This window comes from Neovison vison, chromosome 3, assembly GCF_020171115.1.
Source record: "Neovison vison isolate M4711 chromosome 3, ASM_NN_V1, whole genome shotgun sequence".
Taxonomy (NCBI): Eukaryota; Metazoa; Chordata; class Mammalia; order Carnivora; family Mustelidae; genus Neogale; species Neogale vison.
In genome coordinates, this window is record NC_058093.1 from 12295766 (window position 1) to 12322928 (window position 27163).

Genomic DNA, 27163 nt, shown 5'->3' on the forward strand with positions numbered 1-27163 from the left:
GTTGGTAGTTTTCCATGAGTGGAAAAGAATACTTTTACTTCCTCATATCTGAATTCTGAATCACCATTGAAAACACTTTGTAGTTGTCCAAAGAGAATTATTATGGAAACTACTGGCTGGATTTCCACACTCTCTCTCTCTCTCTCTCTCTCACACACACACACACACACACACACACACACACACACGCCCGCTGCTTAGTTTTTCTTGGGTTAGGCGACTGAAGTGTTACTATGTAAATTCTGGCAGCCCTCTCTCCATCAGACAAGCAAGGGCACAATCAATTACTGTTTTCTTGGAACGTACCAAATAATCAGAAACTCTGATTATTCTGCTAGGAGGCAGCAAACAGCTTGATGGGAAGATATACCAACTGAAGACCATTCTGATCATATTTTTGTCAGGAGAATGAGATGCCTCCAGCTGTCCGTCACTAATCATATTAGAGGGGGAAAGCAGGAATCTTTTGGCCTGCGAAAGATGACTCTCATCGCATGTCAGAACCCTACTTTTACCGGCTGCTTATCCCAGGACAGTGGGACATCGGACATCCGTTCTATAACTCGTCTTGCCACTTAGTCGTCGTCTCAAACATATGTCACATGAGCCCACTTAAGGAATTTTCTAATTACAGTTCAAAGGCTTCTCTTTTCTCTTTTTATGCTCGCTCTGCACACATCACTGATTGAAATGATTTCTCCCTCAACATAATCCTACTGCCAGCAGTTACAAAAGAGTAGGGAGATGGCAGATGAAACCCACAATAACTGAAGAGGTGTCCGAATTCAATTAGGAAGAGGCCTCTCCCATGTGGACGCATAAGCCATATAAATCCATTTTAATTGTGAGCTTGTGGTTCTTATCTGGTCATGTTTATTTTGGATGCAAGTGCCAAAGCTGGATACAGACCAGAACGCCAGATCTTTGAGCTCTGATGACTAATTTGGGTATGCATTGAATCCCTTAATTCATTTCTTAATTAGTTCTCTCAGAGTTAGAGTTGCTTGGTTACAGTCATTTTCACAAAATTTTCATAGATCAAAACAAATGTACATAGATTTTTCCCCCTCCTATTGGTTCACATACTCGCTCTGGTTTTAAAGAGCTGTTCTTGTCGTTATCAGAATAATAACAATGCCAACGGTGATAACAACGAAACCAGTATGTTCCCAGACAGTGTGGTAGAGTACGGACTGAGACGCCAGGAAGCTGAGTTTTGACATCTAACTCGACTACTTACTGCCATGGACCTTGGTCAAGTTACTTTCCTCTCTGTACCTCAGTTTCCTTTTTAGTTAGGAAGAATAATAGTACCTACTTTAACGATTGTGTTGAGAATGAAAATAGCATTGCATATGTGAACTAATAGGCAGAAAGTACCTGGCACTATAATAAATGTTCGTTACCATGTTTGTTATCAGTAAGACAATGCGAGACTGATGAGCAGGCCAGTTTTGCTGGTGCCACAATACCATCATCTAAGTATGTCCCATTTATTCAGGCCATTTGGAGTTCATTTGTGATGGTTATGAAACATTGGAGACACTCAAGTTGGAATTAACTTCTTTTTCATATTTGTATTCCTCAGACTGGCTACAGAGTTAACATTTTTGGCTTTTCGTGCTTGATCAATATGAGTGTTAACTTTGAATGAGCGTTTTGTAGATACAGTGTTGGCCCTCACTAAAAGGAAAAGTGTGATTACAATAGGTAAAAAAATATGTATATGTGGGGAGGGGGATTGAGAGAATTGACTTCAATAAATTCACTGGAAAATTTCAAGCTATTTTTACCAGAGTTAAATGTATTTAATATTGTAGTTCAAATTTAATGAATGTTCAGGAGTGAAAATCCAGGGAAAGATAAATCTAGTAATTTAATGAGCTTTCATCATGGCTCCAGAAGAGTTAGTTCATATTAAAATTGATTGCCAAGAAATGCACTAAAATTACCTTCCCTTAGGTGGATTTTGTTTTTTGGTTTTTGTAATCTGTAGTCCTCTCTATTTTCTTTTCTTTTCTTAAAAAAATAGAAGTTTCAAAAAATATGTAAGTTTCAGGTGTATGGTTTTATAATTGGACATCTGTATACACTACAGAGTGACCAGAGCACAAGTCTAGTTACCATCCATGATGATACAGTTGACCCCCGTCATCCGTTTTACCCATTCCCTACCCCTTCCCCTCTGGTAACCATTTGTCTGTTCTCTGTATCTGTGAGCTTGTTTTTGTTTGTTTCGTTTATTCTTCTGTTTTGTTTTGTTTTAGATTCCACATATGAGTGAAGTCGTGTGATATTTATCCTTCTCCATCTAACTCTTTTTTTTTCATCTGATTCATTTTGCTTAGCACAGCACCCTCAAGGTCCCTCCATGATGTTGCAGATGGCACGATTTCATTCTTTTTTACAGCTGCATAGTATTCCATTATGCAAATAGACCACATCTTTTTTATCCATTCATCTATTCACAGATACATAAGTTGTTTATGTATCTTGGCTATTGTAAATAATGCTGTAGTGAACACAGGAAAGACTTTTTTTGTGGAAAAAAATGAAATAGAACTACCATATGACCAGCTACTCCATTTCTGGGTACTTATCCAAAGAACATGAAAATACTAATTTGAAAAGTTAATATGCACCCTTAAGTTTACTGCAGTGTTTTTTGAGGAACCTCCATATTGCTTTCCATAGTGGCCGCATCAGTTTACATTCCCACCATCAGTGCACAAGATTTCCTTTTCTCTATGTCCTCTCCAACACTTGTTATTTTTTTTGTCTTTTTGATAATCAACATTCTAACAGGTGTTAGGTGATATCTCATTGTGGTTTTGAAAGCATTTCCCTGATAATTAGTGAAATCAAGCATCTTTTCATGCATCTGTTGCCTATGTGTATGTCTTTTTTGGAAAAATCCCTATTCAGATCCTATGCCCATTTTTTAATTGAGTTGTTTGGTTTTTTTGTTGTTAAGTTATAGGAATTCTTTATGTATTTTGGATATTAACCCAAAACTGGGTTGGATATATGGTTTGCAAATATCTTCTCCCATCTAGTATGTTGCCTTTTCATTTGGACAATGTTTCTTTTGCTGTGTAGAAGCTTTTTAGTTTGATGTAGTCCCATTTATTTTTGCCTTTGTTTCCATTGCCTTTGGAGTCAGGTTCGCAAAGATGTCGTTAATAACTGATGTCAAGGAGCTCACCACTGACGTTTTCTTCTAGGAATTTTATGGCTTCAGGTGTTACATTGAAGCCTTTCATCCATTCTGAGTTAATTTTTGTGTATGGTTTAAGATAGTCATCTAGTTTCACTCTTTGGAATGTGGTTGTCCAGTTTTCCCAAAACCATTTCTTGAAGAGACTGTCTTTGTCTTTTCTCCATTGTATGTTCTGGACTCTTTTGTCATAAATGAATTGTCCATATATGTATAGGTTTATTTCTGGTCTCTCAGTTCTGTTCCATTGATCTGTCTGCCTGTTTTTCTGCCAATACCATATAAATATAAATGCCATATAAATACCATATAAATATTCATATAAATAGAATAAGACTGCTATATATTCTTTTGTATCTTCCTTTGAACATCCTGTCTGTAAGATACATCTGTGCTATTGTGTGTAGCTCTGGCTCATCCTTTTACTTATTTATATGAAGTGTGAAAACAAACAAAACCACACTTTGCTGCTAAGGGGACCGTCCATACGTGGCTCCAACTATAAAGAGAAAGAATTTATTACTGAAAGAATTAGGATAGCGGTTACCTCTTAGGGGAGGGTGTGCTAGAGAAGAGAAAGGATCTGGAGGGCTTGCGGGGGTGCCGGCACAGGTCCTGTTTTTCCACTGGTTGGGTAGTTCCATGGACAACAGGCAGCACGTTGCATCAAGCATTAATGTTTTATGTGCTTTTCTGGCTGAGTGAGAGTTCATGATTTTTAAAGTTTCTAAAATGCAAAATAACTTTCTCTGTGGCCTGGGTTGGTTTGTCCTTGTCCTCCATAGTTTTAGGCCTAGAGATTCCTGTGATTGTAGGTTGCTGTGGAAGTAAACTATCGCCTTGTTGCATGGCCTCCAAAGTGTGCTGCCCACCCTGGGGAGCTCCTGAGAGGATACATTTGGGTGGAAAAGAAACTCATTAGAACTTGCATTTACATTCATTTTATTTTCATAAAACATTGTGCTGACTGCTGGTGATTACACTGGCCCTGGCGTAACCCCTGGTCCACATGTCGGAGGGGAGGGGGTTGGGGTCTGTTATCACCTGGAGAGAGGGAGGCGAGGCCTGGCCCTTCACAGTGGCTTTTCCACTGCTTCCTCCACTTAGGTTTTCTGTGAAATATCTTGTGCCTCATTAACTGGATTTACAGATTTTATATTTTAGTTTTAACAAACCCTCACAAACTAACAGAATCTTTCACAGATTCTGTCAAGACTTTCCCTAAACGGAAGAGAATTTTCATATTGTAAGCCACAACTAAATGGCAGAGTTCAACACAAACTCTTTGTCAGCCACATTATGAAATAATGACCATGACCATAGAGTCAGATCTTGCAAGAAGCTGACCACAAAAATTCTAAAGTATTTTGGAGACCTGTGGATTTATGTCTACTATGGTTAATTAATCATTAACCTAACCCTGTATGTATTTGCCTTAAGGTAGTCATGATTACCAAAATCTGGCCTTTTCTATTTTGTTCATGTTCTTTAAAGTGTATAACCTTTACTATAATAATATCTGTACATGAATTGTTAGTGAACAACTACACATATTTGGGGATACATGTTGAAAACACCTTCAACAGCACTGCCTTGTAGTGCAAAGGATTCTCCCATCTAATAGTTAAACTATGTAGAAGATGGTAGACTTGCTACCCGTATCAAATAAGGCACTTGTCAGCTCTAATGTTTTTTGTGTTGGCAAATATCAACAGCGAGGTAATAGCTTGAATATTTTACTTTATTAAAACTTTTCTCAAGCCTGTGTTGGAGTTGGGAGTAAGAGAGATGAAAAGATACAAACACACACACTCAGAATAGTTCTGTTTTTCTGTTTTGTTTGTATTCTCTTTTACTTAAGGGTTTTGTATGCTAAAAATAAAAGTTGAATACCAACAGGTAGGCTTTCCCAAAGCAAAAATAACAGCAGGCACTGGACAGCACACGCATCATGGCTTCCATGGGAAGGGGCACCACCCGCTGTCAGTTGACTTGACTCCAAGCCTGGTTCTGCCCTTTGCTGCCGCCCCAGCGCACAGGTAATACCCTCTCTGAGCTGCGTTGCCTTTCTTCCATTGCGAGGGTGATAACAGCAACCCTTCTCCAGCCCTTACAGGGATCACATATGAGAGCATCTGTAAAATGTAGAGTTTCCTACAAATGCGACAAATTATGATCGTGCCTCTTATACTTCTTCTTTAAGGAAATGTAACTTTTTAAAAAAAATTTATTTATTTGACAGACAGATCACAAGTAGGCAGAGAGGCAGGCAGAGACAGAGAGAGGGGGAAGCAGGCTCTCCGCTGAGCAGAGAGCCTGATGCCGGGCTCGATCCCAGAACCCTGGGATCACGACCCGAGCTGAAGGCAGAGGCTTTAACCCGCTGAGCCACCCAGGCGCCCTGGAAATTTAACTTTTTATTAAAGTGCTGATGCCCTTAACCTATAAGTTTCTTTGGTGCAAGCTACAGAAATGGATTGATTTGCTTCGACAAAAACAAAAGCAAAGAAACACCAATTTTTTAAATTTTTTTACTGGAAGTATCCTGGTCTACATCTCCCAGACTTGAAGGAAGGGCGGGACCATGGAACCCACACAAAGGGTTGTAAGCCTGGAAGCTCTGGCCATCCCAGCACAGGTTCTGTGCCCCTCTTCTCTGAGATATTGCTGTTAATGTGACACTGGTGACTTTTACCCTCTGTGTTTCATGCTTCCAGGTTTGAGCTCTGGGAAGAGAGAATCTAATTTGTCCAACTTGGGTTGATTGACTGCTTTTTACTAGTCAGCCTTGGGTGAGAGGGGCCAGGGTCACCTAGTATAGATAGCATTCTTAGGAGGTCTGGTCCCAGGAGTTTCTTCCTATAAACTGGGATTAGTAATGACTCAACTTTCTTTAAGGAATTTACATTAAAAGAATCAAGTATAGGGGCGCCTGTGTGGCTCAGTCCTTAGGTGTCTGTCTTTGGCTCAGGTCATGATCCTAGAGTCCTGGGATCGAACCCTGCATCAGACTCCCTGCTCAGTGAGAAGCCTGCTTCTCCCTCTCCCGCTCCCCCTGCTTGTGTTCCCTCTCTCGCTGTATCTCTCTCTGTCAAATAAATAAATAAAATCTTAGAAAAAAAAAGAATCAAGTATAAATACAGAATTAGAGGAGTGATTTCTTTTTTTTTTTTTTAAAGATTTTATTTATTTGACACAGAGAGAGAGAGATCACAAGTAGGCAGAGAGAGAGAAGGGAGGAAGCAGGCTCCCTGTGGAGCAGAGAGCCCGACGCGGGGCTTGATCCCAGGACCCTGGGATCACGACCTGAGCCGAAGGCAGAGGCTTTAACCCACTGAGCCACCCAGGCGCCCCTAGAGGAGTGATTTCTTTAGTGTCAACATACCTAACCAAGCCTGGGCTTCTTCTCATGTTCTTCAGGTGTCCACTGAACTTGAAATCCCTTTCATTGATGTAGACATTTCTGTGTGGGTGCTAAGGGGGATCCTTTTGCTTAGGCTGTATCTCTTGGGTTCAACTCTGTTTCTACATTTAGCTACTGCTTGACCTCTTGTTAGAAAGAAGGTATTGGGGTGCCTGGGTGGCTCAGTCAGTTAAGCATCTGCCTTTGGGTCAGGTCATGATCTCAGGGTCCTGGGATGAAGCCCCACATCAGGCTCTCTGCTCAGCAGGGAGCCTGCTTCTCCCTCTCCCCACTGCTTGTGTTCCCTCTCTTGCTGGGTCTCTCTCTGTCAAATAAATAAACAAAATCTTAAAAAATATATAAAGAAGGTATTAAATACACTTTAGCATTCCTAATGCTGATATTCCCTTCACTGACAGCCCGACTTGCCTTAGCATTTTCTACCAAAGCAGAAAGATGGAAAGAGAGGTGCCGAGTCTGCGTACTACAGACAAGTCATCACGCTATTAAAGGACCATAACTTTTGTTCTGTTGGGAGCCTCTTAAAGCATATTTGAATATATCACAGACTTTCCTAAACAGATGTGTACAGCCAGTCCTCACAGCAAGCAGGTATTTGATAAGGAGCATTTGTTCTACTGGGGCTTAGGCAATTATTTGTAATATTTTAAGAATGGAACTGATGAAAATATTTATATGCCTGAAAAAGCGATGACTGTCTTCTAAAACAACTAAACATCACTTTCAGATTCAGTCCCTGACAGGTCCTAAATAGAATATTGTCCCATTTGGATCATTCTCCATAAAGCTATAAAGAGTTCCGAAAGTCTTTGTTCACAAGCACATGTACATCTGAAATCTTCACGGTTTTTGTTGTTAATACACAGGGACGTCTTCCTTCTGTAAAGAAGTTGCTTTCTTAGAGAAAGCATGCCACTGAAGACAGACAGTAACATTCACCATTTCCTTAGCCTCCCCTGTCTGAAGTGCTGACTTAAATCACAACCTATAGTTGCTTCTTTTTCACCAACTCTCAATACCTTACCAACCAAGTGCCTCACACTGGTTACAAGGATGATTTATTATTTGTCATATTTTAACTGCTGAGCCATGAAATGTTAAACTGGTATTGGCAGCTGTTGTCTGAAGGTTTGCAGGTATCCTGTCTAATGCTTTCAAAGTCCAACATTAGCAATAAATCACAGCATACATAATTTTTCAATAAAGGAATGGGAAGGATTTTGCATTCTGGTTCCCCAAAGCTTTGGTATTTGGGAGTTACTTACGTGGGAAATTCAAGTCAAGGGGTAAAACATTTTCAGGCTTTAACCCTTGAACTTTGGGCCGGCCATAGTCGATAGCAAAAGCATCTTGGTAGCTTTGTTCTCCTAACCCTGAGATCTCTTGGCTCTGGGAACTGACAAAGTGCCAAGTATAGGCCTAATTGCATTCCTTGTTACTGAGAAAAAAAAAAAAAAATCTCCGAGGAATTTTCCTTCTCTTTTAAAGGGGTACCTTGAGCATTAACATTTTCTGGAACAGCAAAATTGTTCATAAGACTTTTGCAAAGCTTTCTGAAAAGAGAGCTTGAAGAGGGCTCTGGCGGCCAATTAAGAGGACATGTGTTGCTTACCTAGAGTGGCAAAGCGTTAAGGAGATTACATCCAAGTAGGAGAGATGCGGTTTTGTCCTGTGAGCTTGCGCTCTGATTAACGAGCTGGTGTTCCCTTTTCGTCTTCTTTCTCTGTGGTCTGCTCAGAGATTTATCAAGATAGTACATGATATATTCAGCTAGCCCCTAACAGACCACTGGCTGTCTGAATGTAAGTTCTGTTCACCAGTATTCCTGGTGCTTGTGCCTATTGCCAGGTACGTAGGCGTTTTTAATTAGTATTTATTGGAAGAAGAAATATACCCTGGCAATTCTTCCTGTGATTTATATATTGATGAGTTATGTATCGGGCCAGATATACTCTGGGCCAGATAAATTCTGATCAGGGAATCAGTACCCAAGTTCAGTAGATTGGGATCTTTCAGTACTGGGAGCCGATAATGTAGTAGAGGAGCCGCAGAGTGAAGACACAAGGAACCACGTGAATAAACACAGCAAAAACAGCTAGCAGTGAGGGTTGCCAAAGACCTCAACAGGGTGAGCGCTGTGATGGGGTCTAAGGGATTGGAGAAACCAAGACCCAGAATAATGTAAAAACTTGGTGGTATAGAAGGAATTGATACAATTTCCCAGAAGGCTTAATTTACTCCAGAAGTTAACATATCCGAAGAAAAGGTTCAGCTGATCACAGCATTTCTTAATGTAAATAGGTTTGCAGAGTTCTCACCATATTGGCAGTAGGAGTTTCTACTTTATAGCATTTTGCTTTAACACATCTGTTGATGAGTGCCGGGTGCCAAGGCCAAGGGTTAGCTCCCTGCTTCACTTCCCCTCTCCAGGCTGCAACTTCTCTCCCAGAGCCGGGCAGCTGTCTCCCAAACGTATGCTGTCAGTCACATAGGAAAGCGGATGACCAAAAGAGGGTAGATCAGCACAAATCTATCTCAAAGCTGAAAGAAAGAAAAAAACCTCAGAGCAAACGCAGTGCTGACTGTGGGTCAGAAGGGTTATCTTCGTATCTCAAGGACAGTGTGTTTAATAAAGGTTTGGGTACAAAGTACACATCACCCTCCAGGCATGCTGAACTATGTCAACCAGAGCACTGTTCCTTAGGGTTTACAAATTCCCCCTTTTCCTAAATTAAAAAATGCTAATGCGAACTCTTAACTCTCAACAACACATGTTATTATTGTATATAGGGCAAAGAGTAAATAAGACACTTGCCTAATGACATGACAGTTCGTTTTAACTCAGCAAGCTGGAAGTAATTTTAGCTTGTTTTCTTTTTTTCCGTGCTTCTTTATGGAAATAGGCCACGATCATTTGTACTCCACCGTTCTTCATAACCTGATAGCATGCTTCCTGTTTATGCTATTAAGAGCTGTTTTTAAAGACCCTTGAGGGATATCTTTTAATATATTCTTTTAAAAATAATTACTCTTCTATAGTACCCCCTTCGAATGTCTGAGGGCTTGGAAACACCGAAACTTCTTAATGAGATACGCTTAGTGGTCTATGCAGAGTACCGCAATGTTTACACCTAGTTCAGTTCATGTAAATTATGTTTAATTAGTCACTCTGGAAAAGTAGTAGATGCTTTGGAACAGATTCAGTACCTAAACCCCACCATTTGGCTTTTATGTATCATATTTATAGATAAAACTCTATAAGTAGTAGTTATAGATTTAAAAAAAAAAAACAAACAACATTTGCTGTAGCATCAAGTCAGTCATTAAACAGGACTCATAGTAATGTGAAGAATGTGTCTTGTTGGGGCATGAAAAAGATCCCTGTGGGACAGAAGATCTCTTTTATTAAAATGCTTTATAAACTTGAAAATGCTATACAGATATCATATGTTACGTTCTTTTTACACTCGTGACATGTAGAACTTCTGGGCTAAACAACAGTTCATAACTGTATGTTTTAATGCTGAATATGTTCCTGTTTTGAGGGAGATTTCCTTTTTTTTCACATGGAACTCTTAGGTCAAAGACGCCCTGACCCTCGCTTCCTTAACTGGGTTCCTTCCTGCTGCACTTGACGTTGGAACCCTCCGGTCCACACTTGGGCCCCCGGAAGCACGCTTCACATGGGACTGGCGGAGGAGGCCAGTTCCTGGGAAGAGACCTCGGCCGGCCTCACAGGGGCAGCTCATAGGCGCTGGCTCAGACCCCACCGAGGCCACCTCCCAGCCCCTCATCTGCACTAGAGAAAGACTGAGCCGTCACTCAGTCCCTCCTTCCTGTCGTCTGTGGCTCTTCTAGTGGCCCCTGACATACGTACTCTTCCAGAATTTCTCCGCCAGGACACTTGCTTTGCTCTCTCGCATGACGCTCTTCGGGATGCTGTGCGGGCTGGTTCTTTCTCCCTTGTTCTCCCAGCGGCCTGCGGTTCGCATCTGACGGTCCCGAGTATTGGCTGCTCCCTCTGTTCTTTCCTACTCTCCCAGCACCACATTCTCTGCACTTCGGCCTTTTTAAAATTTTATTTTATTTTATTGGCCCCCACAGCCACAGGAGAGTACAAACGAGAAAATGTGTCCTGGCACTACTGCTCTGCTGATTTCCCCCTGCCCTCTTCTCTGAGGGAAATTGCTCTTCCCCAGCACTCCGGAGTTGCCAGCTGCAGCTTTGTTCTCCTCCCGTCACAGAAAGCTCACGTGGAGTGGGTGCAGCAGGAGGCGGGGGGGCCGGGGGGGCCAGCACGGCCCGGAGAAGTGCTTCATTGTCCACATCAAGGACCAGGCCATGGGAAACAGACTCCCCGACAGTCACCAAGGGCTACACAAATATTACTTCCATTTAGCCTGACCTTTCATTGTGCTCGAAAATGACTGAAAATACTTAAATCGTGTACAGTATTTTTCTGGAAACAGAAATTAATGGGGTTCTTTCAAGAAACCACACTTGAACTTTTGCCCTTTTCTTCCCTTTTGACTCATTAGATCCAATTCAGGGTTTCCTTTTAGCATGTATTTTCCTTTTGTGAGAAATAGCTAATTCTCTACTGATAAAATTATGAATCGCAAAAGCAATGTAATTGTTAAAAATAAGGATACCTCATTTGGCCTTAAAACATTGAGCTCTGGGAACTGACTCTTCCGAACATTTTTTAAGTGCTTACTGTGTAAGCCAGACAGACTTTCTAATTCTGTACCCACTCTAATGTATTAACTCGATTGGTTCTCCACAGACATTTCTGGGACAGAGGTAGTATTGTCGTGGGTCGACATTTTACGATGTGGACACCCAGGCATGGTGAAGGTGCGTTGCCCAAGGTCTCGTAATTAATGGTGGGCAGGGCCTGGTCTTGCACTGAAGTGGTCTTGCTTCAGTGCGCTCAGTCACTGGACATAACAGCCTGAGGGACTCGACTGTGTCCCGTAACCTTTGGGTGTCTGACTTTCCCCATCTCTGAAGTGGGAATAGTAACACCTTCCTTACTAAACCATGGTGAGGATCAAATAAAATAGGTATTTTATTTACACATTGTGAAGAGACACACTGTGAGGCTTAAGTGTGGGCCAACCATTGATATCTTCTGTTAGTTGGGTCATTTCGGCCCTTGCTCCTTGGGTATACTGCTGGTTCAGATGAAAAACAACATGTTTCTCTTGAGGTTTTCCTGAAATCTTAGCAGACCTCAAGTTTCACAACAAAAATGCTTTTTTTTTTTTTCTTCACAAAATGGTGGCATTCGGGAATATTTAGCGCCTCAGCAAACTCGGCATAACGCTTTTAACATGCCAAGGAATTTCACTGACTCTTGTTCCCTTTAACTCGCCCTCATTAATGTAGCCCTCAACACCCTTTCCTTTTTTTTTTTTTTCTTTCTTTTCTAAATCACGCCAAATCCATTTTCTTTCAAGTCTCTGCTCACCACATACTGGTGACTTGTCATTAAGCATCTTTCAATACAGGGTCTGGGACCTTGTCTCTTACCGCTGGCGTGGGGCCGTGAAACGGAAGAGGATGTGGGGCAAGGTTTAGGCCAGTGGAAAAGAAGTGGAGATCAAGTGCGAAGATGAGGACTTAGAAAGGCCATGGCAAAAAAAAAAAGGGGGGGCGGGGGGGCTTCAAAATGTGGGACCGGAGAGCAGAGCTGGACTCCCGGGAGATGGGCTGGGTGGTGCGGGGAGAGGAGGACCAGGGAGGAAAAAGGAAGAGGACACTGGGAAGACAAGCCGCGCAGGACACGGGTATCTTCTTGCCACTGGTCTAGAGAAGATGGTACCTTCCTCCTCCTCCTAACTCTGGGCTTGCTTTCCCTGCTGGCAGCCTCCTGCCTTTTCAGGTCTCACGGTTCTCTCATAAATTAGGATGTTGGGGGATCTGAATTCTTACAGTCCCTTGAGGGGACTGCACAGCCTAAGGGCCTGGCTTTTTTTGTGATTCTTTGAAGCTTTTATGCATCCTGGATACCTAGTTCTTCCTGTGTTTTCTAATAGTTCTTTCTAGTGTTTTCTATCACATACACAGGGTTACTTGGTTTTGGAGGGTCTTCATGATCATAATGAGTTATTTTTTCCCCCTTTTCTGGATAAGAACAATATCCTTGTCATTCAGTCTCCAAATATAGCAAACAGTTATGATAGAAGAAATAACCTTATGTTAGGAAAGAAGTTGGCAGCCTCAATGATATGAAAATGTCCAATTTAGAAAACATGTTTAAAAAGATTCCTTTTTGGAATCAGGTGGGATAAAAAGGAACAAATAAAATTTAAAAGAAAATGTGTGGTCTGACAGCACCTTCCACTTCCTGTCTTTAGCCTTCCAGGTACTGTGGATTTGGCCCGAGCGTCAATGTCTTTGCTATCATTTCATTAAAATGTCAGACAGAAAACTAGTTCTGGCATCTAATTGGGAGCCTAACTTGGATGATAGATTTTTTAGCTGATGCATGTAATCAGAGGACTACAAGAATGCTGCCAGGGACTGACTGACTGGAATCTCTTTAAGAATGGTGTGAAGTGTATAAAACGAGTGCTTGAACACAGGGAAGGGGAAAAAGGCATCAAATCCCAAAGAAAGAGTCGAAAGGAAATATGTAAGTTAATCATGGCTGGAGGTGTATAAACAGGGAGCTCCTAGTATAAAATCATCTAATTGATTAAAGTGCCTGTAGTTAACAGTCATCAGAATCATAGACAGAAGCGCATCTTTCATATCTGACCAATCCAAGCATACCTGTAGTTTCTCTTCCTAAAGCGCTGAACTGACCCAGATGCTTGATATGCAAGTAACTCAAGTAAATCAAACTGGGTGAGTCCCTTTGTAGAGGGTAGTTTGGCAATACATGTATTTTTCAACCCTTTATTTATTTTTTATTTTTTAATTTAATTAATTTATTTTTTATTTTATTTTGTTTTTTATTTTTTTTCTATTTTTAAAAAATTTTTATTTTAAGTAAACTCTGTGCTGCACTTGGTGCTCAAACTCACAGCCCCAAGATCTAGAGCCCCAGGCTCTGCAGCCGGTCGCCTCGTTTAATCCTTTAACATGTGTCCACTGTTTCACTAGAGAACTTTTATCTCTAGGAATTTATACTGAGGAGAGCACTGAGGGTATATGCAAAGGTTTTAGCCACGAAGATGTTAATCCCATCATTGTTTACAATAGGGTAAATAAAAAATTGCTCACATGTACAAAGCAGATTAGTTACAAGCAGCATGTTCTAGTCAAAGAATGAAATACTATTCAGATACTACAGAGGATGTTGTAGATGAATGTTGATAATGAGAAGAAATCCTTTCTGTATTGCTGGGTGAATAAATCATGTTCTAAAAGAATACATGTGCACAGTGTGGTCACATTTTTGTTAATGTATGGATGTATTCTTAGAAAATGGCCTGGAAGTACGTGTAAGGGGTTTTTTTTTTGTTTTAGATTTTATTTATTTATTTGACAGAGAGAGATCGCAACTAGGCAGAGAGGCAGGCAGAGAGAGAGAGGAGGAAGCAGGCTCCCCGCCGAGCAGAGAGCCCGACGTGGGACCCAATCCCAGGACCCTGAGATCATGACCCGAGCCGAAGGCAGCGGCTCAACCCACTGAGCCACAAATGCCCATGATCATACCACCCAGAGAACCACTTTAAAAACCCTTAAACGTTAAGCTGTTTAACGTTTAAGGGTTTTTAAAGTGGTTCTCTGGGTGGTATGATCATGGGCATTTAAAATGTTCTTTTTTGTTTATATGGGTCTTTAATTTTCCCACTCTAAACATATACTGCTTTTACAAAAAGAAGGAACCAACAAAGTTTATTTTTAATTGAGGAGAGGGAAGTATGTGAGCCAAACCATAAGAAAATGACTGATTCTGGACAACCAGGGACGTCCCAGGATGTGTTTTAGCTGAATCGATTCGCAAACTGACTTCAGCTGAGCGAGTGCACCGTGATTTGAGGACAGTCATTGCTCTTCGACGCACCTGATTTTGCAGAGATTAGGAGCTTTTCCCCCTAATCTCTGCAAAATGAAGGGACTCAACCTAGTAGACCAACTCTGGGGTTCCTTCCTACTTCCAGTTCCCAGGTCTGCACCTTCTAGGGTGACGCAGAGAAACTGCTGATCTGGGGACTCAGTGCATTTCTCATACTTACAAGCCGCCACGTGATGAGAACATATTAATAAGGATTTATCTTATTCCTTGTGATACACAAACTAACCCACTCTGCAAGTTTGTCCCTGGTGTCTGTTTTCCACTATTTTGAAGAGAGACCTTCCAAAGATTTGGTTTTCCATCACTTGTTGCCTAGTTTTGAATTTTGGGGGAAAGCTTATGGTGAGGGTCACACTGCCGAGAACTGCTCGGTGCTCCAGGGGAATTTTGGCAATAGGTGGATGGCAGCTGAAGCAGACAGTGGCAAAGAACTCACTTCCATTAGCAAATGAAATTCTCACCAGCAGTTAAACCCTGATGACTTCTCGGCCTCTTCCTTTGGTATCATGGAGGCTTCTGTCTGTCCACACCTCCTGGGCCCAGTTTAGTTCAGGGATGGGCAATATCATCTATTTTTACTCATTGTTCACTCTTGACAGATTGGTATGACAGTAATTTCCACCTCCCTTTACAAGTGTAATTTCAGAACGAGCTCACAGTCCTCATTGAGGTAGATTATAGTATACATCTTGCTGACCGGCTTCCTCATTCTGTATCTTCTGTAATGGAAGTTAGTGGAAAAAATGTTGTGCCATGGGTTAGGAAACCCGTGTTTGGACTCTGGCTCTGGCATGAACCTGTTCTAAAACAGGAGACGTGACCTAAGCTTTTTAGGTCCAAGGTTTTCTCTATAGAGCGAGTGGGCTGAATTTGGGGGTTTTCAAACTTCCCTTTAGCTCCAGGATTTTATGAAAATGATCTACAAAGGCCATGTATTGTTGCCTACATAACTCAAGACTGAAGACAGAGCTTCTGTTAACAATTCAGCCCTGTGACTCCCCTCCTTCTTATCTCTCCTGGTGCAATAAACCATTGTTTTCTTGTTTATCTTCCTTTCTCATGCCACACGACATGATTTCAGAGAGAATCTCATTCTGGCATTCTCTATATCCTCTAATGTATGATACGTCTTTGTGACTTATGAAAAAAATTCTTAAAAGCAGCCACTTCCATTATTCTCCAGTTTTAAAAGCTATCCCCTGAGAACTAAATGTCAATTCAAACATTCCTACATTTGTTATCATTTCTAGCCTAACCTATAGAAGTTTAAGGCATAATTTGAAACAGAAGAATTCTTGCCTTGAGACAGTGGACTCATAAATATGTAGTATGATTTATCCATACAATTTAGGAAGAAATTAGGATATTTAACATTTCTAGCAACATTTTTTTCAGTATCCATTGAATATGAAAAATTTGGCTGCCACACACGCTTGCCAACCCTGCATTTTTTATTGTAGATAGCATATTTTAAAATGGAGTAACAATTTCAAACATATCTACTGTAAAAGAAAAATCAGGTTACTCTAATGAAAGATTTGCAAATCAGAGATTTTACTTGTGTGTTTTAGCTTGATGTCTGATTTGTAGACTCTGAAATGTGTAGTAGCTCCTTAACTTATATAAGATACCTGTTTTCTGTATTAAGCATAGAAAACCCAACCTAAACAGGCCACAGAAGAGACTGGGAACTGCCCACTCAATACCCATTCTTTCCTCCTTCCTGAGTTACACGCCCTGCTTTTATACAAGGGACCAATGTACCCACCCAAAAGACTGCCTCCTGCAGTAGGGGTGGCGGGCCGAGAAATCTTTAGACCAGATTTCCTGGAAACCTCCTCAGCAACAGTTGCCTGGGCTGTACCTGCCTGCCTTTTTGCCTTTTTTCCCTTCTTTCCTTCCTTCCTTCCTTCTTTCCATCCTTCCTTTCTTTTTTTTTTTTTTTTTTTTTTAGATTTTATTTATTTATTTGAGAGAGGGAGAGAGAGAGTAAGCACAAGCACGCAGAGAGCAGAGGAAGAGGGAGAAACAGACTCACAGCTGAGCAGGGAGCGCGCCGTGGGGCTCCATCCCAGGGCCCCGGAATTGTGACCTGAGCCAAGCCGAAGGCAGACACTCAACTGTCTGAGCCGCCCAGGTGTCCCAGGCTGTGCGTTTCTTGACTCTGCTTCTATGTTCCTCTGCATTGGCTCTTCTCCGGGCTCCATGTGTTCACAAGATGGCTAAGGCAGGTTTAGTCCCATCGTCTTCATTCAAACCTAGCAAAGAGGAAGTCTAGTTTTCTCATAGCTCAAAGTCTAGATTGGCTTCTGATTGGCTTGATTGCCCACTGAGGGTGCATCAGAGCCATGACTGAGACACTCAGAGTGATGTGCTGATGGGTTCATGCTGGGCCACGTATCTCACCCCCAGCCCATTCTGGAGGTAGCTCCACCAAGTCTTCTAGAGCAAAAAGAGCTGCTGTGGGAGTGGATAGATCCTGGATGGTCAAAGCACAAATATCCACCCTACCAAGTTTGCCAGTTTCTTTAGGTCCATCATTGAGTTATTATAGTCTCTGGTAATGAGGCAAACTAATCATTTGGTTTGCAAAGTTACGGTATGCAGTGATTTGGTCATTGGATTCATTTATGGCAATGAAATTGAATTCTCAAGGCCACACCATTAATCCAGATTAGATATCAAAATATCTGAATTTAATTTTCCAGATTAATGTCTTGCAATAAGCCATTATCACTTCCCTTGCTCATTATCACCCTATATATGGCCCTCTGAAAGGGTAGAATCCGAGTTCGCCAAAAAATGTATTTCAACCCCAAGCAACTGTATTTTCCAGTATAGCTTGTTGGTGCAACAGAGGACATGGTTTCCGAACATAAAGTTGTATAACAAGTTAGAGCTAAATGGAATTTAAAATGACTTGTGATAAACCCTGAAAAAGTGGTACTTTAAAAAGGTAATGTCAGCAAGCTGCCTATTACTATGTAACCATAATGCCAGGGCTCTGAGTTTAGATGGAGGAGCTACAGGGCAATGATAAAAAATATTGTGGGCTTCTGTTTTGTATGAGTGAACATGCAGAAGTGATTTTCAAGTGATTTACTGCAGTTGCATGTTGGGACATGGTATGCAACAAGACAGATGATTATGGCCACAGTTCTGAAAATGTTCAGATGGCTTTCAATTAGCTTTGGGCAAGGCTGCTCCTTGCAGAAGCCAGTATTGATTTTTCAGAGCGCCTCATCGCTTTTCAGCGGAAGGGCTGATCATGTCAATCCTTTGAAACCACAGGAAATGTCACCAGAGAGTGGACTGTGGAAGGCCTGCCTGCCGTGGCTGGGAGACCGGCTCTCTGAGCTGAAGACAGTAGGAACAAGACTATGGGTTCAGTTAGAGGGAGACCTAGGTCTGACCCTGGCCCCTTCTTCACGTGTCCCAGTAGATCAGTCAAGCTCGTGGAGCCTCCATCTTCTTATCTGCAAAATGGGGTACATCAGACTCCACCGAGAAAAGGCAAGTAGAGCGTCTAGCCAGTGTGTCAGACTGTCTAAGTATTTAGTAAATGTTAATTATTGTTCCCTTTTCAGAGTTGACCCTTGAAAAGAGGGAGTGGTCGCTCTTTTCTCTTGAGTTTCATTCGTGACAAAAAAGAAAGTGTGAGAGTGAAGAGGTTGAATTTGGGTTGGCTCCACCTGACGATACTTTTCCTTTTGTGTGGAAAAAGGGAGAGTTGATGTTGGCAAATTGTAGGTGCCCTGTCCTGTACTTACTTAGGAGGCAAGTTTGTTGGACACAGCCTCTCTGGAAGGAAGGCGTCATTGCCTCCTGTCTGAGAATGGCAGCCATCTGCTGTGGGAGCAGCAAGGATTTCAAGAAATCAGTGAGACCTCATGCTGCAGATGGCACCATGCTGAAGACCCCTGACTGTCTGTCTGTCATCTGAGACCTCCTGGGGAGAGTGAGCATCTGAAAATAACTGGACCCAAGGACTGGAAACTGAAGCCTAGAAAGGAAAAGTGACTCAGAGGTCGCGTGAAGAGTCAGTGACACAGGCAGGACCTAAAGCCAAGGTTCCTGAGGCCCAGGTCAGAGGAAATAATGACTGTGGCCACCGGACTCTATTGGTTATCCTCAAAACCTCTCCTTCTGCTCTCCTGTTAATGGCCAGTCTCTTGAAGCCCTGAAAGACAGGAATTTGTTCCCTTCTGCAAATTCCGTTTGCTAGAAGCCACCTAACCCCTCCCCAAATGTCAACATCTATAGGTCTTGCTATCATGGTCACTCTGATTCGCATGAATTAAATCCTCATCTCTTGCTTGGAGGTCTAAGAGTAACCATTCTTCTAAGCTGTTGAGTTGGAGAAGGGCTGGAGGTCTCCCTATGAGTGCCCCGACTTCCTCCTAAACCCCCAGTTCCCAGCCTGGTGCGCAGACGTCCTCCATCACAGCGGAAGCCTCTGGCCTCTTGGAGTCCATTTTTCTGGAGAATAAACCCATGTCTAAGGCCTGGGGACAAGGGTTGCCTGGCTGCTCTGAGCGGAGGTAGATCTGTCACCCTTCTGAAACTTCTTGGGGTTCTCTGGGGACCGACTGGCTGGCCTTCCCTTTACATTTTTGTCTGGGGGTCCTTAGGTGTCAGTCACCTCGTCAGGGTCCCTTGGCTCTTCAGTTTGCCTTCCGTCTTCCCAAACTGGTGTTTCACGTGTCAGCCCCTTGTGGCTCCTTGCCCATTTGTTGTCCTTCTGGGCTTCTCCCTTTTTTCTTTCTTTCTTGAGATACTAGTAGGTTCTGGAAGGAAGCAGAGATCAGCCTATGTCCTCCCACCCCCACTGAATGTTAGTAGCTTCCCCTTCTCGGTATATTGTCCAAAATTTCATCTCTCTTAATATGAGGTTCTCATATGGACCTAAAAAGCCCAGTAAATAGTGACTGACCAAGGATGACTGCAGTTAATTTTTTTTTTTTTTTTTGAGTGTTGGGGATCATGGCCTTCCACTACAGAGAAAGGGTTAAGGAAATCTCTCAATACTGATGTGTGAGGCGTTACCCCCAGCAACGAACACACCATATGTGCAGTCACTACCAAGGAACCTTCCAAATAACAAATCTCGGGTTTTGTGTTATCACCAAAAATTAACCTCACAGCATGGCTCACAATCATGTTTATGAAAGTGTTTTGAAAATGAAATGCGCCGCTATGAAATCAATGGATGGAAATCAATGAGAATTCTGAGGGGGAGATGGATTTGTAGGTTTCTTCCGTGGCTGAGCACTCGCTAGGAGGAAGGGCCAAACATCTCTCAGTGTTTGTGTTTTCAGATGCACTAACCAGCCGTAGAGAGCTTTCCCACAAGTGCACCCATATCAGGGATGCCGGGGATCGAATGCGTGTTAAGTGAGTAAACTTAACGTATGGGGGTGGGTTTTGTGACTGCAGCAACACTGCAGTAAAAATATTTGAATGCAAGACACTTTGCAAAATCCTGAGAAATAAAAATTAAATGAATGGCACATATTTTATTTTGCCAGGGACTAAAATTTTCCATTAAAAAAATAAATTTATTCGCCTGTCAGTAACTTTTTTCCAACACTTGATGTATTTTAGTTAATCCTACATTATTCCTGGTGTTCTGACATGCATAATTGTTACCAAAGGGAGTCCCTAATATTGGATTCAGAATTGACGACTGATTTACATACCTTAAACTGAAAGGTGAGACATAAGAATTTTGGTGTTTACCCCTCCCCCATTCCTCCAGTGAGAGATTATAAATTGAGTTTTTGCTTCAAATACAGCTACAGCTCAGCCTTGTAAAAACATAGCAAACGATAATGTGGTCTTTAAGTGTGAGATAGTCTTGGACTTCATTCAGGAAATATTGGATTCTAGAAACACCTGAAGAGCTTGGTTATCAATCCCTGCCCCCTTGACATAGTTCTTTAAGAGGGTGGGTCTAGTTCAGTATTGTTCAATTAATGGTTACTTTCTATTACCTTTTAACGGCTTCTGACAATGTTGTTCTATCTCTTCTCCAGTCCATTTGGCTATCTTTCTCATTCAGGTACATCTCAGTTTTTATGTTTCAGGCTCACATCTCAAGTTTTGTGTTGATGCGCTTGAAGAAACAACCAGAGACTGATGCGATTCTGTGTCCCTCCTCTCGGGTTTTGATAGCGCCTAGCCAGTGAGACTGAGACGGTGCCTCATGGTTTAGAACCAAAAGAGAAGCAGGCTGCATTGGTATTCTGAGTCTGTATTCTCGCGTGAGGGAAACTGGCGATTTAAGGACGATAGGAAAGGGCATGCACTTAAAGACATAAAATGAGTTTTGTAAGCTGTCTGTAAAATACAAAACGCTTTAGTCTCGTAGCCACTATACAACCAGCAGAAACTAAAAAAGAAAGGCAAACAAGCAGTGTTTCTCTCTCTTAAACATCATCCCAAATAACTGGTTTAACCGGTCCCCCCCCCCCCCCGCCCCCAACCCCGCTATTGATCAGTTGCTCTGGCCTTGTGCACACCAGCTATGGAATGCTCCTGTGAACCTGCTGCCCTTTTTTTTTTTTTTTTTTTTTAAAAAAAAAAACCCTTGGCTTTAGAATAGCTGGATTTAATGGCAGGGGGCCTCAGCCTCTGTTCCTGAAGCCTCTTTTCCTCCCACTCCCTTGGAGGGGGCAACATGATTAATTTCTCCCCTTCCTTTTTGATTATAGGAAAAAACGGGTACACCGCAGCTCAGTGCCAGCTCACCTGAATTCAGGGGGCAGCTCCCCAGACAATCACTCCCTTGTTCCTTAGTCTAATGGGCTTGGGGAGCAGTGAGGGCCAAAGGGTAATGAATTCCTCTAGGTGGTGATAAGAGCTACATTCCAAGAGGATTAACAGCACAAAAACCAGCTTCTAGGAGGAAAAAAGTGAAAAAGCCGGGGAAGGGGAACACCCACATCGACACAAAAACACAGCCGCGGTGAGCTTTCTTGTGTGTGTGCTCAAAGCCACATTCCAATTTTAGCTGTCAAAAGGGAGCTACTTTGACGGGAACATCTACATGCCGTACATGGCAGGGCTGGTCTTTAAAAGGCTTGGGAGCATTCTTGGTTTGCTGCAGCAGACTGGGGGTCACAGGTTCTGGTTTGCCCTAAGAACTACATCTGGTGACTATCAGTGCCTCCTTGATCAAGACGCAGAAAAATCTTCAAAATACCTTGATTTCAGTAGAGGAGCCTAGAAAAGTAGAGGAAAAGTGCATGTAAGTTGTTAACCACATCTGAGAATGGTTCTGCAAATAGAAATTTGGCCCCATTTAAACTTTCCTCAAACGGCAGGATCACAGCGTTGAAATTTGGGATCTTGCTTGTGCAACTCAAGTGGAGGCCCCTTGTGTGTGTTTCAATGGATATATTTGGTGAAACGTAAAGGCAGATCGTTCCTTTGTGCTAATCAAGGGCCAGAACCAACCCACACACATCTGCCTAGCGATTCCTCACTGCTGTTATGAAAATAAACCTCTCGTTTTTTTTACAGGAAGTCAGTACCCCCCAAAGGGGAAAACAAGAGCACATGGATGTAGCCCCTGATTTTCTCACTCACTTCTAGCCCTTCACCCCTACCCCCCGTTGCTGCAGTACCCCAAATGTCCAAATTTTAAATCTGAAGATCCTTTGTTTCATCCCCTCTTGTGCACGCGCGCACAAACACACACACACACACACACACACACCCCTGACTTACTTTAGTTTATCCCCCCAATGATAATTCTGAAGGTGTTTGCTACTCAGACACATTTCTATCAATTCTTCCTGAAGCAGTGACTTTTACAAGTTCTGTGCTCTAGTCTAAACCAGAAATACATCACACTATTGTAGGCAACTACAGCTCCCACATTTTCTTGTCTGAACTCTGCTCCTCTTTCTAGTCAGAAGAGAACATTCCATAAATATCCGAGCAGGCCTTCGGTGAGGAGACCTGATCCACATTTTGGATGGCCAGGTCCATTGGAAATCTACCCTCTTGATGTCTGTACAGGCTTAATGAAGTTAAACATTTGCCTGGTGAGTTTGTTTTTGAGAGGAGATGCTTTAGGAAGGCGTGTTGGAACAAATCTTAAGCTTAGCTAACCATGAGTAATTCTTTGCGCATGTCCATAATTTTAACAACGTGAATCATTAGCTCAGACCCTCTCTTTTATCCCAAAGAAGAGAAAATGCATTGGACAAGCCCACGAATTTTAGGGAAGGTTCCCTTTGTGCTTAGCAGGAAAGAATGTTGATGTTCCTCGCCTTTGTACCATGAGATGACTTCAGCCATAGCCTTGTGACCCTGGAAATGGAGCCACAGTCCTTACCCAGTGTCGGCAGCCATGTTTGGCCGCCTCCATCCTGCTCTGTGCTTCTTGGGTCTTCTGCCTCCGGAGTCCACGCCAAAGGGGGAGGCTAACATTGCCAAGGATTCCTGTTCATGTCCTTTCTTCCCATGTTGAGGCATAGTGTGTAGAAAATCCAAGTAGCCTTTTTCCTGTCTGTAGATGTCTTTTAAAGTGATTTCTGGGATACACGAGAAAATGCTTTTCAACGGAGTTTGTGAGTTATTTGCTGTGACCGAACAAAGCCGGTTTTAGCAACAAAGGCAGTACCTTTGACGTCTTGCCAGGATTGTGTTTTGTAGCTAAACATGACATTTAGGAAATGTCAACTCTGAATGACTTTTTAAAAAATTGTAGTAAGTGTGGTTGGATATACGTACAGTCCCTGACTTACAAGAACTTGACAAACAAGTTTCCAGTCGACATAAAAGGCTGCCCTTCCTTCTTCCCTCCCCTTTCAGGATCCCTTTCATTTCTCCTCTTTGCCCTTCAACCCGCCTCCCTCCCGTCCCCCTCAGTGTCAGGCCACTCGAACACTGCTATGGAAACTGCCTGTGGGAAAATTGGGCTCTTCTGGAAAAAGTGTGGTTTCTATAGAAAAAGCAAAAGAAGAAGCTGTGTATAATGGGCAGTGATTTGGCCTGGCACCAGAAATAGCTCCTGGGAAGGACCAGGTGGGTTCCCCAGTATTTTCTTTAATGTGGCATGATTCCTTTTAACTTCATTTACTTTCATTCATCTTGACTTACAAGTATCCTTTTTTTTCCCTCTCTCTTTTTTTTTTTAAAGATCTAGATGTCTTTGAGAGAGTTGAGGAAAACCGCCTTTGTTCGATGAACTGGGTCAGGCTATAGTGACCGCACATACAAACACACAACCCTTGTGTGTGTTTAGTGCTTTTTGTCTCTGTTTACAAAAGGTTTCCACACACACATTTGTTCTTCAGCTGCTTTACAAATGGTGAGACAGACTCAGAGAACTTGAAATACTTGAGCTGCTAGAAGCAGAACTAAAAACTGCATATTTAAATTCTGAATTTAGTTCTCCTTCCATTCCATATTCCATTGTGCGTGTCAATATTTTTGTGCATGCATGTTTTTGTATATGCACACACGTGCATACATCTCTGCCTTTTTAAGTAGTGAAGAGACCTGTTCGCAGATGATTAAGAAACAATGCAATTCACAGAATCTCAAACAATCTCTCACCTCGATATTCTGCTATTTTATAAGATCCGTATGCCTAGATGGTGAAGTTAGATAACTGGGCCTTATTTCAAGAGCTTTAGGGACTGAAAGTATTGTGTGTGCCTATAAAACATACCTAAAAAACCTGAACGTTAAGATTTTTATGACTGGACTAAGAAATAACTCTTAACTCTTAATTTAAAAATTACTAAAACTCATGAACTATATATTTTAATAACAGGCCTGAGTCCAACACTAATAGTGTATTTACATCTGTGGTTTTGCAGTCCTTGTACATACTAAGTCAGAACACTCTTGGCAAATGAGTATTATTTGTATCTACAAAGTAAATTTGAATTCCATACCAGAAAGCCAGGTCCGTTAGATGTTTTTATTTGTTAACCTTCTGATCAGGGCTTAAATAGCACAGTTCTGAAACTGAAAATGATGAAACATGCCGAAAAGCACATTTTACAGGTCTATTTACAGTAATAATAATGATAGTTCTAAACAGATTGTCTCACTGGCAATGAACATACAATGGGGACATCATAAGAAATGAACTGGTGCCATTTTCTGAGATAGAAAATTCTCACATTTTACATAAAGCCAGAAGTAAAAATGGTTCCAAGAAAAAACATGTGTTAAGAATTATAAGTGTTTAACTTAGAAGGAGGGAAAAAAAATTGGGTTATCACAAACATTGCTTTTTTTTTCCTCCCAAAGTATAGAAACAGTTTCCATTCTCTGACTCCATGATGTCATACTCTGAATAAGAAACGGTGAAGGAAATGGAATTATGCACATGAATGACATACTTGTGATCAATTAGATTTAATAGGAAATGAAAATCCGAACAGTGTGATAAATATCTAATATAGCCTTAAGGATCATGGAATTATAATTTGTTAGAATCTTGTTTATGGTGAAAATTATGTAAAGTAATGCCTGAGTATTTTCTCAAACTATAGCATCATCCTCCAGCAAATGAATTGTTCCATTCATTTTTATTTTATGGCCGGGTTTTGGTGGACATCCATTTACCCCTCCAATCTGCCTCCCTAGGATAGATTACTACCCGCTATTCTTGATGGTCACCGCAATGGCGGTATCTGTAGGATTCCACATGCGTGGGCCCTGTGCAGTCTTTAGCATTGCTGGCAAAGTGAGACCACTGAGAAATGAAGCCAAACCCCCAATGTCATGGGAAGACTTCTCCGCATCCGGACCTGGCAGAAGTTCATAGGCTCTGCGTCTCAGCTCACCCTCTTACTTTCTTTGGAGACTGATAGGTAGCTGTAGAGACCAGCAACTTCTGCCTTTTGAGAAACTTGGAAAGGGAGAAAAGCCACTATGTAACTGATGAGATTTTTTTATTATTATTATTAAATGTCTCTTTTCTTAGTTTAAACAGGATTTGAAAAGCCAACCCAGACCAAATTCTTTTTTCCGTACTTTCATGCATCTTGGCCAAATTTTAAATCACAGGTTGTATTTTATATAATGAGGCTAGGGAAACTTTATTCCCATTTCACACGAAATAACTTGGTCTAGATCCATTTAGATGCAAGTAGACCATCATACCGTTAACTGTGAACTTGGGTTTTAAAGTCTTCGTAGTTGGGGCGCCTGGGTGGCTCAGTTGTTAAGTATCTGCCTTTGGCTTAGGTCATGATGTGGGACGGAGCCCACTTCGGGCAGGAAGCCGGCTTCTCCCTCTCCCACTCCCCCTGTTTCTGTTCCCTCTCTCGCTGTGTCTTTCTCTGTCAAATAAATAAAATCCTTTTTCAAAAAAGTAAAGTCTTTGTAGTTAATTTGAGAGCAGCCACATATATGCGAGAGCAGTACCTGTCTCAAAGTGCGTTGCAGACATCATGTCTTGAGAGAGGACAAGGATAATCAGTCTGACTTCATCGCTGAAGGCACCCGAGCACACAGAGCCTGGGGGAGACTTACTTACCCAGAGACAAGGAAACTGCTCTGATGTCAAGCAGCTAATGTCCTGTCACTTGCCAAACATTCCTGCCATGGAGTCATGTTCTGAAATTTTCATGAACCAACCAGACCAACAAACTGTGTGGTCCGGATTAAATAATATCTGCTGAAAAAGAAAGGAGTGAAGTTAGCCAGAAGGCCAGATGGCAGCTATATTTTCTGCAGAACTCTATTTGGAAAGTGAGCTTTATGTAATTTTTGGTCATTTCTTCCCATCTTAAGTCCGTTTTTGGAATAAGTCACACCGGTTTCAAAAAACGAACTGCACAGACATAAGCACATCATTTAACCTGTCCACAGAATTACAGCTATTTGGCGAAAAGGCTTGGTTTCTTTTTCTTTCAGCATTGTTGTCTGTTCTAGCCTCTATCCCTTTTTATTTTCCAGCTGTCCGAATTACCCCAGAGCTAAACTCCATAGCTAACAATACCATGGAGTTCACATATAGGAAAAATGTGGCTGAAAAGGTCATGAACTTATTACTAGTCTTTGTGGTTGGCGAGATGGTTCACTTTTGTGTAGGAAGCCAGCAGCTGTCAACTGCATACACACAAACGTGATGTTCCCTTTTTCTTCAAAGCCAAGTGCCATTTCTTGATTGTATCTTCCAGCAAACTTAGTAAATAATACCCTGGACGTGTGAAAATGTAGTCCATGTTCCATGTTTCAGAATTTACTTTGAGTTTATAGGGTGAGCCTCAAGCATTTAAATAGGAGCGAAGAGACATCAGTCACACTGGGATTACTTAAGCATTGCAAATCATGAGAAAGGAAGATTTCCAGAAATCAGTTAAGTTTGTTCATTTTCCAAATGGTGGAATCATCTCCAGGCATATATGTTTTCTTCTCTTTCTTCCTTTGTATCTTACTGGTTTCCAAGGCTGGATCATATTCCTTCTAATTGACTATTGGTCTCATACTTTCTTCCCCATGATCTCCTTTATCA

At 41.9% G+C, this 27163-nt stretch overlaps 1 protein-coding gene across 6 annotated transcripts in view; it reads left to right on the top strand.

Annotated features, from left to right (window-relative positions):
* Positions 1–27163, top strand: part of SPATS2L (spermatogenesis associated serine rich 2 like) — a 162622-nt gene that overhangs the window by 23691 nt on the left and 111768 nt on the right. Inside the window, exon 1 of one of the 6 annotated variants that reach the window (XM_044241247.1) lies at positions 23569–23709. The exons of the other annotated variants lie outside the window; for them this stretch is intronic. The gene's annotated coding sequence lies outside the window, so the exon portion shown is untranslated. Of the gene's footprint in view, positions 1–23568; positions 23710–27163 lie in introns of those variants that run through there. 6 annotated transcript variants of the gene reach the window in all.